The 15,208-nt window shown below is 29.1% G+C and overlaps 1 protein-coding gene and 1 long non-coding RNA gene across 2 annotated transcripts in view; one reads left to right on the top strand and one right to left on the bottom strand.

Moving 5' to 3' along the window:
• The window catches only part of LOC148231936 (zwei Ig domain protein zig-8-like), a 97,670-nt gene extending 90,743 nt beyond the window's left edge, over positions 1-6,927 (bottom strand). Inside the window, exon 1 of the mRNA XM_088191744.1 lies at positions 6,628-6,927. The gene's annotated coding sequence lies outside the window, so the exon portion shown is untranslated. The remainder of the gene's footprint in view (positions 1-6,627) is intronic.
• Positions 1-15,208, top strand: part of LOC148231934 (uncharacterized) — a 326,124-nt gene that overhangs the window by 76,762 nt on the left and 234,154 nt on the right. The gene's annotated exons all lie outside the window — the stretch shown is intronic.

Below are 15,208 nucleotides of genomic sequence, written 5' to 3'. Positions count from 1 at the left end.
AGTTCTTTAAATTTGATGATCAAAAGTTTTTAATAGCATATTTTATTTAATCAAGTATCATAGATAATGCTAACTTAGAATAAAATATAGTAAAATAGGGGAACTATTTAAGCATGTGAGACTATTTTTTTAGTTGAGTTGATAACATCCAACGACGTTTCAATCTACCCTTATTTTTAGAATATTTTCACTATTTTAAAGTACGGAAATAAAGTTCAACATGAACTGCCAAATCAAAATTAAATTACCACCACGTCATGACACTAAAAAAATAATACATATTTGTATCATAATACACAAAAAATATAATATAAGTAAGGTACAAAATAATACATAGTAGAAAAAATACTCGTAAAATATTAAAATTAAATGGTACAAAGCAATTATTTAACCATTAAACACATAATTCTGCAATACCAGCCGGATGGCGAAAGCCATAGGCGAGCCAGACGTTCTGGCTCTAACGGGCATCAAAAGAGGACGCGATTATCAAGGTTGTTCTAAAACCCAAAATTGTAATTTCTCAAAAATATTTTGGTTATCAACAGTATAGTTCAGTTATTTAAAGAAATGCTTAGTGACATACAACTTTCTGCGAGAGCTCCCAAAAATAAGGTGCTGGGATATAAGAACAGATAATAAGCAAATATCCTCTTATAAAGGTATATCAAGAACTTTCTCTAAATTGTTTCGATTAAAATGAAATATTTGGTTATTCGGAGATTTTAAATTGATGCAATCTAAAGGATGCAAATAACTGACTTATAATCAAAGTTAAATGCGTTCCTCATGATAAATCCGAGCATCTTGAAAGATGTATCGTAGACGTTGTCAGCGCTTAGGGAAAAACCTCCACTATTAAACGTGTTTTCAAGATCATTAGTGAAAGTTTTTGATCTAAAATTTTTCCACCGAAGTTTTAGGAATATACTAATGCTAAAATGTTACTGTATGAGACATTTTAACATTTAAAGGCAGACATTGACGGAAGCTCATCTCCATAAAAAATCTTAATCATTCTGTAGAGAATGCATTTAAATAATTTAAATTATTTGCATACAGAGAAAAAAAATTGTAACTGCTGTATTTATTCCATTATTATATAACATAGAGTGCAGAAAGTTCAGGTTGGACCCTTAAGAATCCCTCGTAGGGGTGAAATACACCTTCAACAATTGGCCACCAAAGGTTATAAACTGTCTACGATCGCTAAAATAATTCGATACATTTTTATGACCTATGACAAATATTATTGAAGTTCTTCCGAAAATCTGTATAAACGACGTCTATTTAAATTCTCACATCAAGAAATTTTGTCACCATTTTTGTGAAAGACAGAAGGTTCATAATAGTGGATTGAGAAAGACAAAACCCGTGCTGTTAGTTTAACAAGACTTGAAATTATATCTATGGATAATCATTATAAATAACTCAGTAGAAGCTGACTACACTGCGACTGGTCTATAATTATATATTTACAATTTTGCATTTTTTTTGTAAATATAGAAGAAATTTGTGCATTTAAAAATATTAGAAAATAATGATGTCTTGAGAATTAGGTACGTTTTAGAGAAGCAGCAAGACTGACTTAGCAACCCTTTAAAATGAAATCGGGAACTAAATCAGGTCCAGAATAATGTCGTATTTAATATCTGAGCACTCAGTTTCTTTGATGGTCTAAGTACTAAATACCAAGTACAAGAAGAAGAAAGCGAATGAGCGGAAGGCGAAAACAATTCCTTGAAAACATAATATAAATATTGTGCGAAACTGTTTTGTGAATTCTCCGAAGCTTTTTCATCGAAGTTTATTACTTTCGGCGTAATTAATAAATTCTGATTGGATGAGGTTGTTTGAGTACAAGATGAAGATACGATTGACAATCTCAAATTTTAGGACTACAATAATGTAACACAAAAATAAAATTAAAAAACCAATGAATCGAAATATTCAAAGAAGAAATGTATTTTATGCATTTTTTTCAGACCTTTCTTTTGCGAGCTTATACAAATTTTTAAGTATTTTTATTAAATAATAAAAATATCACGATTGTACAAGTATAAATAAAATGAAAACTTGCAAAAAGCAACTTATATCGAAAAAATCATTTTAAGGAGAAATATGTGTACTAAAAAAAGTTTATTAAAAATTGTGAGCTACCCTAAATTTATTTTTCGTATCTTATATCAAATTGTGTTTTAGGTTGGGTAATAACCCCAAACCCCTAACCTAAGACGTAATTTGATATATAATGTGTATATGAGTAATATAATTAGTTTGATATACTGCTTATAATATTTCTTAAATCCCTTATTAGTATTTTGTCAATCCTGTATTCATTTATACTACTAGTGAGAAATTTATTATTAGCAAAAAAAAAGTTTAATTGGTAGCAAAAGTATGTTTTAAAAATTGTTTTAATAAATACTTCAAAATAATTAAAATTTAAAAAAAAAATTTTACAACCTTGCAATTATATGTTGTAAACTTTCGCTTAATATTATTTATATTTTCAAAAGCATGAGATTTGTAGATAGGAGATAAAAATATATTTGCTTTATTATACTTTTTCTATCTTGGTCGTGAAGGGGTAAGTCGTTATTGTTGTTTCAGGCTACGAAAGGTGACGGTCGTTGTGAAAGTTACGATTTTTTTATTGGTCAATCAAACAAAGTCCCCGATGAATTATAACCCTAGATATAAATCTGGTATAAGATGAGCCCCCGACGCCCACGGGAGCCGCCATTTTCGCTCACGCATAATGTAAACGCTTTGTAAACACGGTGTGTTGGTTTTACGGAAACGGAAATATGTGTGAAGATAGGGCAAGCGAAAAAAATATACACGAGAAAAATATGCATATGCGCGGTTATTCCCAAAGGACCAAAAGGATGTCGCCGGTTCACTACTCAAACATATCCCCCTCGGCTTACGTGTATGAAATATTTCAATATTTAAAACATTTATCGTACTTCTCGATTTATTTTATATTTGTATAAAAAAATAATACTAAATTTAAACAGTTTTAAACTTTAATTATAAACCATTATTGCAATCAATAATCTCATAATTTAAAAAAAATGCACCTGATGTAGAGCTAATTTATTTTTTATTCTGAAAAAATAGTTTTTTAGAATTTATTTGCTTACTATCCAAATATGTCTTATAGATATATGACCTTTACTTTTTAAATTCAACTAAAATCAAGGACAAATATACTCACAATTAAATATTGCTATTGAAAAATTCAATGCTTATTGTGCAATATTTTACCGTAATTGTATTAATATATTTTTTTATAAATATACGTATGTTTTAAATACGAGTGTGATTTGAATGTTAAAGTAACTTATGAATCATCCAGTGTCGCAAGTGTTGTCTTAAACTCTTAAATACAAATCTTGGATAACCACTTGTTTTATTAGCATTAAAATTTGTCACAAAAGAAAATTATTCCTTTCGTTAAAATTTGAAAGCACTTTCAAAAGTTTCACCTCTAAATGTTTATCTCTTCGCTTAAAGATAATTGTTATTATTCCTTAAGAATATAAACCAAATTCCGCCTTTGAATTCATTATATAACGACAATAGCTAAGTTCAAATCGCTCATAGTCTTTCGATGTAGAGCTGTTCAATTTATAAAATACATAAACGTTTTGCAATAAAAACACAATATATAAAAGGTAATTGTTTTTTTTTTTCAATAAATACAAGTATCAGTACGGCTTAATAACTGATAGACTACAATTAACGGCAACCGTATTTACAAATCACTAGTTTGGAGAATAATTTCAGGATTTTTTTTACGGTTTGTGCGAATTAATGACGATTTCAAACGGCGAGAAAACTAAAGACAAAGCATTTTTCTCTTTTTACACTATTCTTCAAAGCAATTAATTGAAAAAATCCTTTGTGAGTCGGACAAAGAATAATTAAAATAGTACTAAGAATTTGCTGAATATTCTACAGCAATTAAAATATTTAAATACACTTACTAAAAACAATGCTAATATATTCTCTTTTACGAACCTTAAAATTACCACATACAATTTGTGGTTATGTAACATAAATATATTTATAAATTATTATTATAAACAGTTATATTTGTTTAAATGAACTAATAAAGTAATTTTATATCGTTATCAAGAGATTTAGTATAAGTTTATTTAAGAGTGATTAATTTCAAACGCTAAAGCAGCGGTGGAAATAAGTTTTAATTAAATTCAATACAAACAACGATAACAATGTCGACATTTTAACTTTTAACCGTAACTTAATTAAAATACAAAATTAATACTTGACCGAAAAGCCTCCACGAATTATACAATAGTCTAATTACAGAGCTTCGCTTCAACGAGAGTAATTCAAAAGTCTTATCACAACATAAAGTTGAAATATTATATATTATATGTAATGCTTGTTCTTAGAATATTTAAAATATATGATTCCCCGTGCCTTTCCGATTTTAAAACAAGTGTACTTTTATCACAATTTTACATATTAAATTTGATTATTCTTCACACCTTAAATTCACTATTTATTATAACCATGATTATTTAAAAATATATTTTATAAATTCTATGCTGCTTTTTTTACTCTAAATTACAACTATCTTTAAAATCTATAAGCTTTAATTGATTACTGTATACTTCTGAATTAGTGAGAAATTATTATGTAACATTCAAAATACTACGCCACCAATTTGCTGCATTTAATTATAATTGAATGAAACAATGATGATACAAAATATTTAATAAAATACATTGTATTGTAAAGAAGCAACGAATAAAATATATATATTATGGCCCCAGGGAAAACTTGATGGAACAGTAAATAATATACGTTCAGATCTGCGTGAAGCGCTAATCAAGATAACCGAGATAGAAATAATAAACAGGTATTTTAATACTTTTTGCTGTAATATATATTTTATTACTTGTTGTTGTTAATAATAATTAATCAGCATGATAGATGAGTAGCATAAGTCGCTGACTATTGACCTGAAAGACTAGTGTTTTACAATTTATATTATTATATAATTGCGATTGATCATCATTAGGTGAAACTAGATCATATTACGGATAAATATCGTGATGATTTATTAAAATAGTATAGTATAGAATATTCTCTACTTTAGCTTATAAAGAATAGCGTATATGTATCATTTATACTATTACATTGACTCATTTTATAAAATACAACATAATATTCTTAGCGAATTTTTAAGCCTCAAATAATTGATATAAAAATCAATCTCATGTTAATATTTTATGATTCCTAGTGTTTAAATAATTACCATTAAGCAATAAAAGTTTGATCGTATTTTTATTACAAGATTTATATTTTTAAATATTATTGATAAATTCAATGTATGTTTTTTAATAAAATAAAACAATATTTTTGAGCAGCTAATTATTATCTAAAATAAGGTTACAATATTTTTAATTCAACTATGAATAATTAATTTGTGAACCCACCGTTAATTTTTTTATTATTTTATCTTAGTGTATTTATTTAACTAACATATTAGTGTGTGTTTTTTTTATATATTATATAAATATCAGTGTGTATTTGATACTCATATAATTACAAAATAAATATTTTGCTCTAAAAGACCTGCCCCGATTGCGGCCGTTAGACCGAAATTTAATAGATAGAGCGCGCTTACAACAAAAAATTAAATATTAATAAACAACAATTAATTAGACCCATTTCAATATTATTTTTATTACTTACTTAGTGCGGTTACAATTTGATAAATTTCATTAAGTTAAATATAATAAATATACTAAATATATTTAATATTAAATGTTAAAAGAACAAATAAGAAAAAAAAAGATTGATTATGTAGTGATATTGATAAATAACTTAATTTTATTTGATTAAAGTTGCATGAATTGATTAAATTTATGTTAAATTTATGGTTGTTATTGAATAAAAAAATTGTGTTGAATCAATCATATCTGGGAAAAGTACATTAATTATAATTAAAATTAATAAAATAAGGTTTTCTATTTTTCTTAATTTATTATAACAGATAAATATTGAGCTGATAATTTAAGCCAAGATTGGTTGCTATGCTTAAAGTTGCTAACTACACAGAAAATATTTGCATAATAAAGATTTATTGGATATCATAAAATTCCAAGGATAATATAATTTGTATAAATCAAGAAAAGCGTGATAAAAATTCTAGAAAAATCTATTATCTATTTTTATTTTCGTATAAGGCAATTAAAAAACCACTACACTGTAATACGTTCTCTAGTTAGCCATCATCTAAATAGATTAAATTGTGAAAACATTTTTTTTTAAATTTTTTAATTAACCCAGTATAATAATTTGTTGGCTATTTTTTAGTAACGCGCTTATAAGCCAATTATATTTAACATAAAAACTCCTAACCTTAGAATTCAGTAATACGCATATTTAAATAGTAACAAATCTATAAAAAGATTTTTTAATTAAAATTGCTATAAAACAATTTTAATTTATTATTTTTTATATAAAACACAATCATAATTGTAGAATTAAAAAAAATTAAAAACCAGTAAATGTAAATGTTTCAAGTATACAGCATATTGACAAAATTGTGATTTTATTAATATTATAAAAATATATATTCACCATATGAATTTCATCCAGTGTCCAAAGATTATATCGCACTTCACAACAATCGACACGCACAACACACCGCCGCGACGGCGTTCTGTCACATACTTGTCATTGGACATTTTGACACATGAGCAACTATACCGACCGACTCCCCCCTCCTATCCCGACTCTCGGTTCACTTGAGTAGATTGGTTATTTTTTACCGCAGATAATATCACTATATGTAATTATACCTCGTGGTGTGCTTTTGACGTTGTTTTTTGGCGGTTTTTTAGACCGTTTGTGCTTGTGCCCGTGCCGCGTGACGCTGCGGCAGCGTCTTGCGGAGAACTGTCCGGGCGGCGTCGCGGCGCCGGCGCCCTGCCGCCCTAGGCGCCCCCCGTAAAGATCGCTCCGCTGACAGGATCCAATCCGGCCCTGGCGCCCTTCACGAATTTCGGCTTTACCTCTATCTTGTGCCTGTACGCGCCAACTTTTCAAACAAACAATTCTAACGAAAAATAAACCTAATTTTCTTTCCTAAACTGCCATTGAAAATGATTTCGTTTTGTTGTTACATAAAGTATATAATATGTTTTTTGCAACTACTGTACTAGTATTGGCTTACTAAAAACATAATTAATAATCCTGTACTTTTCAACAAAGCTACATACTGCATTTGAATAAAATTTTGTCTAAGGGAGGAAGCTGTAAAATAAATAGTAAAATATTATGGTGTTGTAAATTGCCGGCTCTCGATAAAGCTCACCGATGCCACAATTCGAAGTTGTTTTGCGAATCCATCGCGGTAGGTTTCGAGAAGGGTCGAGGTATTCTAATTAAGGTCTCAATTCTTACAACTTTCATGTTTATTGATGAATATCACCTTTTTTAATACGTTTATTTCAATATTAAATAATTTCACAAACATACTAATTATATATATCTACTATCCATGTTACCGGTTTATAACCCTTCTCATGTTTATAGTTTATTATTAGCTATAATTAAAAAATAGTATGTTGGTAGTTATAAAAATATAAGCAAGAAAAAACCAATAATTTCAGTATATTTCACTGAAGATCTGATACCATTGATATTTTGTTCCTCTGAAGTAATATGTGCTTTGGTATTTTGCACTTCTATTTAAATTTAATACTGTTTTCCTAGTAGTCACCGATACACAAGTGGGTTAGTGCGGTTATATCGACATAAAATAATTATCATATCTATGTGATAGCTGAGACTAAGTAAAGATTGATATTTAACGGTCAGTTGACTGTCCGGTTGACTTATTTTGAGTTATTGGAAGTAATGCTCTCAAGAAAAAGGGATATTCTAATTTATTTAATTGTGCAAATTAGTTATTTTGACATCAAAAAATAGACATCGCTTCGTCGTCTAGCTCAAAAATATATAGGTGTTTTATGCATTTGTTGCTGAGCAAAACTCATCACATTGTCGATTTTTGAATTAAATAAAAAAATCACATATAAATGTTTATTTTTTTTTTAATGACACAAAATCTAATTTTTAGGTAAAAATATAACATTCTCCTAACTTTCGGGCATTATTTAAGTTCCATTAGCTTTAAATGTTTTAGGCTTTGATTAAAAATATTTCAATGGTCTTTATTTTTTTTTCTGCCTAAAAATATTTGATGAATCAAAATAAATGATACCAAGGTATGGAATAAGGTGAATGCGATACAATTTTCCAGTCAAGTTCCTTGACTTTTTTAAGAGGCGTCATAGAGTTTTATGACTTCTATCGACAATTTGAAAGTGCAAGCCTTTTCTTACTTCTACGTGCAACGATTCAACTGATCACAAAATAAGATATAATATTTATTATAATAAGATATAATATTAAATATATTATTTTATTAAATTTGATGTCTTATTCTTAAAACTCGCGTTAATTTACTGTGACCAAAATGATCATTCATCAACAAGGAAACAATACAGTAGCGTAAAGGATGGGACCACTCAAAAGCCCTCGTTACGACCAGAAAGAATCACATAAATAACACGCAAGTGTTCATAGTTTCATGTTCATACTGTAAATATTCTCCGTCATTGAAAGAATATTTATTTGTGGTGAAGCAGTCACGAGAAACAATAAATTACCGGATCCACAACATTCCCGTTGGGCAATTCTCATCAAAGAAATATCACTTTCTAAAGGCGTATACTTATTTCAACGATCGCTGCATGCTTGTGATTCGTCAGAAGTATTTAAGGTTTATCTAAAAGTAGAAGAGAGGGCAGTCACAAGCAGTCACTCGCAGACTCTGGCTGATACTCGAAGAGACCAGCAGACGTCCACCACCCGCCGCCCGCGGGCAACATATTGTCATAAGCGCTCACATCTTACACCATTCGAGCACCGCAACAGAGAGAGATCTTTCACTATACTGTCGCTAAAACGCTACCTACAAAACCTCTGAGGATCTTTCTCGGACATCATCCCTACGCCAGCTTCTCTACCACTGTTCGGAGAAAACATCTCGCAATTCATAGTATGTCACAATATGTAATATAATTTAATAAAATTCTCACTAGCGTTTTCCTGCGTCACACTAGCTGCGAGTCACACCCCTTAGGGTTACAAAACCTTAAATAAATATCAAAATATTGAGTCTAAATATTTTTGAAAGTTAGAAACTACAGAATTTTAGCGACTTTTGCCAAAACAGTTTCTATAATTTTCAAGGTATTTAGCCATACATTATAATAATATACCCATCAATTCGTTACAAACTTTCAATAAAAAAATATTTAAGACAAAAGTAATATTAGTGGAATTGGAAATCGTGCATCTGACAAAATCCAAATTGACTCCGATTTTTGCCGGAAATTTCATATTTTAATCCATTCGCCTCAAGGGCCAATATATAATAGTATCGTTCGCGCACCGATTACCTTATCTTCGGTTTATTGGAAAAAAGCTCAAAAAACTGCGGATGTTTCTGGCGAAAAATAAATTTTATATGAATAGTTTGGAATCACTTATAATTAATAAACATTTAAGGTTTTTTTCTTCTTTATTAAGTCAGTATAAAGCAGATTGAAATTATTATGCTTTGAAATTTTATTTATGTACACATATTATATTATGTTTTAGTAATTATGAATAAATACTAGTTTTTATACTATATACTCAATACACTGGCAAATAAGCTGCTCAAAGAAAATGTCATAACTAGACGTAGACTTTAGCGTGTAAATATGTTAAAATTAACAAATATATTTAATTAACGTAAGCAATATCATGACCATTACTAAATTACTAAGACTCACTTATAATATATGTAACACTATAATTTAACTTAATTAAACATACTACAGTTTCTGTTAATTATTTAAAAGAAGACTCCAATGAGAGACTTTCTACATGTTTTTTTTATTTTTTTATTTTCAAGTTGTTTGTTGTTGGGAGAAAGGATAAAAGAGAAAACATATATTATACGAAATGTTTATTGTCAAAATAGACAGATTGCATTTAAAATAATAAAAATAATAATAATAAAGAAATAAAAATGTAGTATATCTAAAATTAAAACATGTATTGTCAGATGTACGGCGAAAGGAAATTGCAATATTGGCTTTTTTCTAAGATAAAACATTAAGCATTAGCTAATTCACATTAATGCATATGGCAATATATATTTCATGCGAGACATTTACTGCTTCTTCCATACAAAGATTTGTTCTATATATTACATCATGCTTTCGTATGACACTACAAGATTTTATGCGTTCTTCCGCATAATATACTTACACATTCGTATAATATGTACATATTTAAACTAAATATAGGGTTGTTTCGCCAACAAAACCAAAAACGCTCGAATTGTTTATGCAACATTAATTTTCTAAACGGGTCCTTAATAAGCCCTGCGCTCGAAATAGATCAAAAGAGTGGGACAGGTCCACAAAGACAGCGGAATTATTCAGTAGAAAGGACCAAGTGATAAATCTGAATTTAACAAATTTCGTCCTTTTTGTTTGTCGGCGAAACGCCAAAGAGAGATTTGGATGAAACGGAACATTTTTCTCTATTTTATTATTATTTTTTTTGATTCGGCTTTTGACGCCGCCTTTTATTGTTGCGCTTTGAGTATGCTTATTCGCGCCGTTTAATATAACGCGGAAAGCTGTTTCCTTATAGTCAATTAAATCTAATTTCCGAGGAGCCATTGGGTTCGGATCCGCGGTGAGTGAAAAGTTTGCGCATAAATTTCAATTAAAGCCATAGTGTTTTTTGTCGCAAAATTCATTCAAAACTAAAGCGATTAATATGAATATTCATTCCCGAGGTATTCGGTTACTTTGCGTAATAAATTCAGGGAAATTGCATCGTCATCCCAGACAAAATTTGCCACGTCTTCTATTTTTTCGGTGGTCTATATAGCAAACCGTCGCAATTTAAATAATTACTCCTCGTGCGATCCGCACTTATTGACGCAAATCTCATTATGCGCTTTGGAATTCTCTCTAAAGCACGTTTTTGATTTGTGAGCTTTTATGCTCGCCCCCGTTCGTACGCGATCAATAGTAAAAATGGTCGTAAATTTTCACTCGACCCATAGAGTTGCTATCGGAGAGTCGTATACTTTGTGCGTGTGTATGTTTGTATCTGTCTCGAGAAAGATAGGTTGTCGCATAATGTAGTAACAATTTATTTTTATTCAAATTAAGTGAGCATATAATTTAAGAACACCCTGTTTGTCACAATTAATAGCAAAAAAGACTAAAGTTTAAACTTGTTTATATTGATTTTTACAAACGACCGGTTTACGCCGGTCGTTTTTTGGAAGGAAATACGCATGAAACCTGTTTGCCTGAAAACGCATGAATGATCCAAGCGGCTGTAATGGACGCGTTTGTACTAACATGTAGGAATAATTGCGAATTGCGAATTTTTAATATATATATATATATATATATATATATATATATATATATATATATATATATATTTTTTGATATCTCGGGATTCATCGCGATTTTTTCTTAGTTGTATTCTATATTTCGGCCGTGATTTTCCGGCCATGATCACGAATTATTTGCGACGCAAATAATTCGTGATCATGTGAGTCGCAAATAATTCGTGATCATGGCCGGAATATCACGGCCGAAATATAGAATACAAGTAAGAAAAAATCGCGATGAATCCCGAGTTTTCAAAAATAATTATACTCACGAAAATCTAAAAATCCATATATTTATATTTAATATCATCGAGATTCATCGCGGTTTTCGCTTACATTTTTTCTATATTTCGGCTGCAATTCTTCAGCCATGATCACGAATTATTACGCATAATTCGTGACCATGGTTGTGACTGTGACTTGCTTAATTTTAATCAAGTTTTTTCATGTATAGAATCCAATGTCTTCATTTTTTCCAGAAATTTATTTAGCCATCATCTTTCTTAGCAAGAGAAAGATGATGGCTAGATAAATTTAAAAAACTTACTTTAGAAAACCGTTTTGTTTTTAATCATTCATTGAAGGTCTTTCTATTCATACATACTACTTTTTAGTTAACATAATTAACACAAACATTTTTCAATTCAGTCTCCTTAATTTATCTAGTTTTTGTTGTTGTTTGCTAATCACCAAAAGTATTATTATATAAGTTCTAAATGCATTTTATCATTACATGAATGTATTACGCTATTCAGATGATTGCAAAATTAGGAGCACCTTTGTAATTTTAAGGATTGGAAGTAGCCCTATAATATATTGGGAGGTTCAACAAAAATTTGCCAAAGTTATTTGTTTTTCTTTATAATAGAAAATAAAAAAATATACTGAAAATATATTGTATATTATATATAATCATAATGCAAAACATAGTTTTTTAAAATAATCTATATTAGTTTTAATAAATAATATTATGACATCTAATTATTGCTATAATTTTCAAAAATATTTTTTCTATCTAATAGGTATAAATTAATTTAACTTAAATATTTATAATAATTTTACAAGTTAACAATACATTTTTGAAATTTTATTTTATATTTTTACCCTCTCACGATGCTCTTAAAGTACACGCTAATATAAGGGAGACTAAAAATAAAACTAATGCGATGTTTTTCGGTGGCAAGCCAAAACACTATATAAATCAATGTGAAAACAGTTGCATTTAACCGCAAAGTGCTATTAAAATAATGCATATGGATAAATTCCGCGTTTCCAAAATTGTGTCGGGCATTATTCCGTTAATCATATATCGCATTATAATATTGATTACAACACAACAATGTGAATTATGGAAGCATAGTTCAGTGCAGAAAGCAGTGCTGAATTATTATAAAATTAGTCTCTAATTTTAAATTTATTACATTTTAAAATAAAAAAATCCCGTCATTGCTTTTTTAATCTGTTATTGTTTTTCTGACTATCATAATGACATAATATTGAATATGTAGATATGGGTGTTTATTTTATTAATATTTGTTATCGCCTTTATATAAAACTAATTATTGTAGATTTTTAACTTTGAATGATTTAAAACATGTTTTTCGTTGGTTTTACTGTCTCTTGTTACAAACAGCCACAGTGTCCCCTATGAAATGAATAAAGCACATTGTGTTTAAAACACAAGCCATATAATTACAACCACGACCACAGTGAAATATAAAAAACGATCCATTAATTTCCGAACACACAAACCAAACCGCACAGAACAAACACGATTGACAAACGCAAATGCTGAACTGTTTCATAAATTGAAAGCGGTCCTGGTCACATGAATAGTTTCAATTGGCATAATAGCTAAAGGGTGCTCAGATTCTCATTTATACGCCCGCAAAAAGAGAGGAGAAATCTATGCTATGTAGCAAATTACGGCCTCCAGATCTATAGTTTGAAACCGGGTTAAATAAATTATACCCCCGTCGACAGGGGCGGTTTAACCTCACGGGAGGCGGGCATTGAAAATTTATTTCGGTTCTTATTTGAACGAAATTTATTTAAAGGCTCTCCGCGGGTAGGGACGTCCCTGGCGTCAGCGTCTTCTATCCTGCGCTGTGTGCTTTCCCTTTTGCATTATTATCACCCTAAATTATCGAGGCTTAACCTGTCTTATTAGTATTTTCCTCACCTATTCGATAATTCATCGCCAGTCTGTTTTGGCATTTATACGAATGAAATAGTGTATACGTTATATATATTGTATAATGTATAGTTAATGCGTGACAAAAGCATTATTGAGTTTGAGGGAGTAGCTACGTAGAAAAATTTGAGGTCTAGGAATATTCTTTGCCTAAAAAGCTTTGACGTAAATTCTTCCCTAACATTTTTTTCTGGCCACAATTTTTCTCTACATATATTGTTTTTCTTTCAATAAATGTGTGCATTTTTATACAAGTATTACTTATATTAAATGCAATATATAAAATACATGTAGTTATACGTATATATGTAATATAATATTAGAAAAAGGTTTACATAATTGTTTTGAAGATATAACATGTAAACAATACATTAATTAAATAAAATGTTTTGCTTTAGGGCATTAAACATTAAATTTAAATCATTGAAAAACTCAATTATAATGTATCTACTTATAATTTTAATTTTAAACAATAATAATATTCACACAAAGAAATTAATATTAACAATCAAAACTAAAGAGAGAAGAAACTGTAATTTTAACAACATATAATTCATTGATTTTTCGCAAATATTTATGTCAAAACTATTTATATGAAAATAATATTTTTTAATAAATATTAACTCACAATCTCGATAATATGTTATATAAAAAAATACTTGCCTATAAACTACAAATGCTGCCAATAAGAAATTAAATTATCTGTTACTAAAAATATTTTAGTTAACTCCCACCCATACACCCGGATGCTTACTACTTCGATAGAGTAGAAAAAGGGATGAACAACTTAGAAGTGGCCATTTCAATGTGATAAAAACCGGGTTGAAACTCCTTAAGCACGATTCGCCGATCCATAGGGGCACACTGATATGCAGTACTATTATTTCAGTCATTTCTTCCAAATCGTTACGTCATTTAAATCGTTTAGGTGGATGAGTGCATTACGAAATATTTATGGACGATTAAGTCTTTTAAACGTGTACATATTTTTATAGTTTATAAAATTCATAAGTGCGATGTTGTATTTTGAGTAGGATTTTATTTTAACAACTATAAATATAATTTAAATAATAAATCTAATTACAATGTATCAAACAAATGATATATAATTTTACTGACAGGAAATTATTTGCTGCTCTAAACTTAATTTGACAGTTGCGAAACGTCCATTTGCAGTTCAAAATCAAACCTAACCTAATCGAATTAAGCAAACCATATTTAATCTAATGATATTTTTGTGTTCTAAGTATAATATTGCTAATCAATTTATCAGTAATTTTTACACAAGACACTGACGCAGGACAGATCGTGACCAGAGATTTTTGAGACCTACGCTCAGGCTGCAGTATAAAGTTTATTGTATTAATAACAATGAAAGAATATAAAGGAAGCTTTGTTCCATAAATAGCTTTAAAAAGGTTCGCTATCTTTATTTTATAACAAATTTATATGAATAAGGTTGCATGTATATAACATCGTTCACC

This window comes from Plectrocnemia conspersa, unplaced genomic scaffold, assembly GCF_051122295.1.
Source record: "Plectrocnemia conspersa isolate PC_06_02 unplaced genomic scaffold, ASM5112229v1 ptg000009l, whole genome shotgun sequence".
NCBI lineage: Eukaryota > Metazoa > Arthropoda > Insecta > Trichoptera > Polycentropodidae > Plectrocnemia > Plectrocnemia conspersa.
Note: the sequence above shows the minus strand (reverse complement) of the source record. Positions and strands in the feature narration are given on the sequence as shown.